At 40.6% G+C, this 6,639-nt stretch overlaps 1 pseudogene; it reads left to right on the plus strand.

The window, feature by feature from the left end:
- The first annotated feature begins 421 nt into the window (after window positions 1-421).
- LOC107726067 (radial spoke head protein 9 homolog) lies at window positions 422-5,786 on the plus strand (annotated as a pseudogene).
- The last annotated feature ends 853 nt before the right edge of the window (window positions 5,787-6,639 follow it).

The raw sequence follows: 6,639 nt of genomic DNA on the forward strand, positions 1-6,639 counted from the left end.
TCATCTTAAAAAAACTGTCACACACAGCCGCTGTCTTCACACATAAACACACTAATGTGTTCTCAACAGGCAGCTGACTTCTGCTGTCAGCCGCGGATGCTGTTAACAGCACTAGTTCACACATACAGCGTGTGTGAAGCTGCTGGTATCACACAGAGGGCATTAGGTCATGAACATACATCCTGCCAGCTGTGTCACATGCTTCCTGTTTGTCTCTCTCAGTAGATGAGGAGCCTCCTGTGAGCGACTGTCATCTGTGCAGACATCTAACTAAATTAACTCCCTTATTATCATCATGACCAAAAAAATGCTAAATAAAAATGTAATAAAATATTCATTTAAATTAATATATATATATATATATATATATATATATATACACACACACACATATACTGATATACATATATATATATGTGTGTGTGTGTGTTTGTGTGTGTGTGTGTGTTAGAGAGAGAGAGAGTTGCTATAACAACAGGCTGCTTGGTATTTTGTTTACCTTAGCAACCGCAGAGTAACCGGAGAGTGAGGCTGATTAGCTTGCTAGTGTCAGTTCTCTAATAAGCGAAGTAAATGCAAATCACTGAAGTACTCTTTTATAAATAAAAATTTGTTAATAAATAGCGTTGCGATGGACTTTGAGTCTTTGCATTACTCGTTGGATTTAGCCACCGGTAATGGTTTGACTCTGAGCAGTGAGCAGAGAGCCGCTCTTCAAACCTCGCTGGTCATTCTCAAGAGAAACTATAAATTCAGCCGGGTTTTGTTTTGGGGAAAGATTTTGGGGCTAAAATGCGACTATTTTATTGCTCAATGAGTTGAAGAGGATGAAATGAAGAACAGAAAGTCTTTGTACAGGTAGGAAATCATGTTGCTTGTTTAGATAAGTGCTTGTCTACTCATTGTGATCATGTACAATGGCTAAATTAGAATCAGCAAAATATGACACATTATTGGTTTTATTACTCATTTCTGTTGGAAATGTAATCTTAATATGGTGGTCATTGAAGTGAAAGTTCTGATTATTTCTTTAAAAAACAAAGTAGGCCTATAAATGTATTTTATACATTTATTTTATTAGTCAGTATTATTTGGAAAAACTGTGATATTCAATACCAATATCTGTTTAATCTTGTAAGTGAGTGATAAAACATGTTCTGTCTCAAATTAATTTGCATCATTTTTTATCATTAAACAGTTTAAACTGCATGGATTGGCACCTGCTCCCCCTAGCCACTGAGTCCATGATTGCAGATGTGGCATTAGCAGCACAGGGGCGATTCACAGGTGACCCGTCCCATGAGCACACAGAGATGCGCATTAAGGGAGAGGGGGATGATGCCACGGAGGAAGAGGTCACGGTGAGAGGAGGGGCGTTTGGGTTACACGACACAGATGGGACTATAACGAGCATGCAGCATTCTGGAAATAGGAAAGTAGATGGAAGAAAATGAACAAAAGCCCATCTTCTTTGGTTAATTTGGTATATCTGCACTTAAAGGGTTAGTTCACCCAAAAATGAAAATTAGGCTGCGTTTTACTCACCCCCGAGGCATCCTAGGTGTATATGACTTTCTTCTTTCAGACGAATCCAGTCTGAGTTATATTAAAAATGGTCTTTGATCTTTCAAGCTCTATCATTGCAGTCAGCGGGTGTTGCATTGCTTCAGTCCAAAAGAACTTAAATAAAAATCACCTATCCATAAAAAAAGTGTCTCACACGGCTCCGGGGGGTGAACAAAAGCCTCCTGTAGCGAATCGATGCGTTTTTGTAAGAAAAATATCCATATTCAAAACGTAATAACGCAGCCTAATTTTCATTTTTGGGTGAACTAACCCTTTAAGAATCATAGCATGTTTGTCTTTATAAAATACAGATCTTGCTTTGTTGACCAATCTTTAATTTTTAGCAATCAAAGAGTCTAAACATTTCAAGAAAAATTGGAAACACAAACAAAATGAATGTTATGTTTATGTGGCCGTGGTAATGTTTGGATGTAAAACAACTTATTTATTCGGTTTTCTGTTTATTCATGGTTTATAATGGAGTAAACATGGTAGATGGCAGGAGGCTTGTTGAATGTATGTTTATGGAGCGGTTAACATGCCTCCGTTTCTGCAGGTGAAAGTGAATGAGGCAAGTAGGTTGGCAACGACTGTGTCAAACATCGATAAAGATGTGTCTGTAGTGCCACGTGGTGCATTTACCAAGAGCCCCTGCGGCAAAGTGCAGACAAACCGAAGCTTTGGAGGTACAGTATGCTTACAGCCAAACTCCTAGCAGTTCACAAGTGTTTGTATATGTTTTCCACCGGCAATCAGATGCAGCTGTGTGAGTATAAAACTAAAGTCTGTATGTTTCCATTTCCTAGTAAAATGTAATCCATTTCAGTTCTCTGAAAACACTTTCTTGTAATCAGTCTTCAGTTCATCTCGTTATGTTGTCATTTATTTGAATTGTCAGACCCTAGATCTGTTTAAATTTTGAACACATGATTAGGGTGACCATAAGTCCTCTATTTCCTAATTGCCAAAAATGTCCAGGTTTTGTCTTTGTTTCTCAATTGACTTTCTCTCCACAGTCCTCATACATTATATGTACAGTATGAGCAATTGCATTGCTTTGACCATTCTCCGTAAGATCCCACCTTCTTGCTCACCATGATTGGTCAATTATGTACAATAGGAAAACAAAGCAAAAACCTGAACATTTTAGCCAATTTAGAAATCCCGGACATGTCCGGGAAAAAGAGGACGTATGGTCACCCTACACTTGATCGCAGGTCTAGATCACGTTGAGGCTGTGAAACTGCGCAACTATCTGCACTTCCGTGAACCGGTTAACCTGAAAAAGAAGTCCATCTTGGAAATGTCTCACCTGAACCCTGCTATTGACTTTCTAGATCCTTTGAGCGAGGATGTTCCCAAAGGTAATTAAAAGGAATGATCTTTCATTATCTTTCTCCATGATGATTTATTCTTGATGTGGTTTTATTTCCAGTCACATTACTGTTTCTGAAGGTACTGTGGGAGTCTCCAGCTCCCACCCTCTAGTCTTGTAATGAAATGTTTGCAATGAAGTCGGACCCCTCTTTTGCTATAGACATTATAATTCAAAGGTGAACAACACCTGTTAACAGCACCATACATTCCAAAAAATGATGCTGACATGCAAATTGCATTTAGGAAGTCTTAATAGTGGTTGGAAATATGAGGAGGGTGTAAAAACCCTTCTGCAAGGCATCCCATGATCCCTGTAGCTGGATTTCCCTGGGTTAATGACAGATATGATTTGGCAGCTGCCTAAGGCCGAGCGAAAGCCAAGGAGACATCTGGGGTGTTGTTCTGCAAACTATGATCCCATTGTTCTCTTTTCTTTCTGGGAAGATGCATTTGGGATTGCCATTTTCTACAACAACGATAAATCTCCCACTCGTATATCTTGGTGTGTCTTCCTGCCATGTTTGTCAGTTGGGAGTGAACTAACAAAACAGTTATTCAGAAAGCTATTTGTCTGTTGTCGTTCCCCACAAATTCAAGTCAGACATAAGCTTGCTGAAAGGTATTCATCAAGCACACTTCATGAAGCATTACCCATCGCTTGCCTACAGGCTACAGACCACTACTGATTGTTTAACATCGAGTTCCTCAAGGAATATCTGGTTCTGCTGATCCTGAATCTTAACCAGATGGAATCTGACTTGTTTTAACATACCGAGCGAAGTAATAGAGCATCACTTTGAGCCTCGACATTTACTGAAAACGTGGTTTGTGACTCTTGCATTAGAGCGTTTATTGCAAAATTAAGAGTGACCTTCCTGTTGAATGCGACCTTGAAGTGTAAAGATGAAGAAAGTCAATGACTCATCAAAGACTGTAAATTCTAGCATTTCCTCACTGGGAATATTGTTATTAGACTCTGATTTAGAAGGCAAATGCCTCTTTGTTGTTTCTCAGTAGAGTCTGAAGGCACAGTCAACTTACTGGACACATGCCCAGACTTTAAGTGTGGTAGAAACATCTCAGCTGTTTCATTAAAGGAGGTGATCTGTCCTTATTTCTCTCTCTAAGGGATGGCTTCTAACCTCAGGCAACACTAGGCTAAGTTGATTTGTTTTGCCTGAAAAAGTAGAGCAGGTCTCAAACAGAGGGCATTTACCCACCCTGCGTAACAGTTTCTTTCTTTTCCCCTTGACCAATCAGGTGGAAAAAACCCAATCCCCTCTCAAGAATTGCCAGAGGTGAACAGGTTCATCTGGACGCCTCAAATAGTGGGTAGAGAATACTGGGAATGGGTGGTGATATTAACTGCCACCCCACCCACGGCTTCACTCAGGTTTCCTTGAATGTGGCCTGGACAAGGAAAAAGTAGGGAGATTTCCCAAGAACTTGGAAAGGCAGAAAATATTGTATAAGCGCATGACTTTTAAGCCAAATATCACTGTAAGAAATGGAGGGAAATGGTTTTGTTCAGTGTTGATGGAAGCAACTTGTTTGATTTGCCAGTCTTATTTAATATTACATCTTTCAGACGAGAAAATTTAATTACTGCATATTATCCTCAAAAGCTTTTCTAATTAGTGAGCGCTCTATAGAACTGCTCTAAAGTCACAATGAACATTTTTGAGTGTTTTAGGTTAAACATTGTTAGCAGTTAGCGCAGGGCAGTCGTGGCCTAATGGAGAGTCACGGGTTCGAGTCTCGGATCCGGCAGGGATTGTAGGTGGGGGGAGTGAATATCCAGCGCTCTCTCCATCATCAATACCACGACTGAGGTGAGACCTTTGAGCAAGGCACCAAACCCCCAACTGCTCCCCGGGCGCCGCAGCATTGGCTGCCCACTGCTCTGGGTGTGTGTTCACTGTTTGTGTGTGCGTGTTTGTTCACTACTCGCTGTGTGTGTGCACTTGGATGGGTTAAATGCAGAGCACAAATTCCAAGTATGGGACACCATACTTGGCCACACGTCACGTCCTTTCCTTCCCTTCCTTTCCTAGCAGTTAATGTTCAGTGCTGCAATTCAAACAAACTTCACTGGCATTGAGCTTTGCGGTACTGGGCGCAAGCCAATGCCAGCAGCTGGATACAGGGGCCACCCAGACAGAAAGACCCCAGAGTGCCTCTTCTTTATACACCACTGCGATAATAGTCATCCATAACAGAGCCAACTTTCTGTCACACGACTTTCTTCTCCAGATTTTACTTTGCGTCTGTCACACCATCACAGTCTGGATTCTGTCAGTGGTTGTTATGTGTAATGGTTGAAAATTCAGGTTCAGTTCATACAAAATGCTTTTTGCCTTCTCTTTCCTCTTTGATCTTGCACAGTAGGATAATTCTAGTCTTTTTCTTGTCATTTTTGCTTACTGTGTGTTCTTCATGCAGGGTCATGGTGCCTCCAGCTTGAGCGGGGCAGCACTGTGTGTATATTACGCAGTTTGCTCTGGCTGGGTCTCACCTTCTTCCACGTTCCCCAGACCCCTCAGCATGGGCACATCTACATGGGAGACGGACTTTTGAACCTTGACCTGCCCTTCATGTTATAGCAGCCAAAAGTACTTTTGAAGACAGAACATTTTGAAGACAGCAAAAGGCTTTAATCTCACTCTAAGACTTAATGTGTAATCAACTCTGTGATTTACTTGCACTATAATTTGCTTTCTGTTATTTAATTTCAGGAAAACATAAACATGTCAGCTTGTTTGGAAAGTTGAAGTTGCATTGGTGTTTCAACCTTTAAGGCAGTCACAAAAGTGTACCTTGGTTTTTCTCTGGCACAAACACGTACAAACTTTTAAATGTTCTATTACGTCCCAGATTTTCAAATTGCACTCAGACATATAATATAATAGAATATATAAACGTTCAATAACAGCTATGACATGAAGAAGACGATGCAGTGCGCTGTGCAGATGTCCTGAAATCAAACTCCAGTAAACTCACCATGTCTAAGTCCGCGACACGGCACACTCCCCAGAAACGAGAGCTGTGAGAAACCTAGTGTCCTCTGAAACAAACCCTTGCTGCTGAGATCGCTCTGAACGGACCTCAGCGCTGTCCTTGCGGACTGCAGAACACAGCGCGCCGCCATGCTTTCTCTCTCTGACACTCACTTCCTGGTTGATTACGTATTTCCGCCTCCTTGTGAAAGATGCGCGAGGCGAGGATGTCTGTTATTGTGGCGGTCAGTCAGTAACAGGTTTTATTACTGACCAGTGACAACGATTAATAATGACTTTAAACCCTGCTCAATTTCACCAAGTTTTGTTTTTCACGTACACTATTCGTACACTATATCTCAATTTACAGGTAAGAGTGATAATATAAGCACACTTCCACTCAAAAGGTGAGTTTTGTAAGTGTGACATTGATTGACATGTTAGAGATTGCATATTTGCTTAATAGTTACTGAAAGTAATAACAAATAGCTACTTATTAATTTCATATAGTCTTGATGTGTCATGTTTTAATGTAACGTTACATAAACTCTTTGTGGCATTTTTTCCCAATATATTCACCTTAGTTAAGAAAGTGCATCTAATGCAAATGTGTTATGGCATTTTTTCCCCAAAAGTCTCCAGATTTAGTAGAGGTAGTCCTACGTAATATATATTTTGCAGTCATTGTGTTAAGCAACGG

This window comes from Sinocyclocheilus rhinocerous, unplaced genomic scaffold (assembly GCF_001515625.1).
Source record: "Sinocyclocheilus rhinocerous isolate Xijiao unplaced genomic scaffold, SAMN03320098_v1.1 scaffold395, whole genome shotgun sequence".
NCBI classification, from domain to species: Eukaryota; Metazoa; Chordata; class Actinopteri; order Cypriniformes; family Cyprinidae; genus Sinocyclocheilus; species Sinocyclocheilus rhinocerous.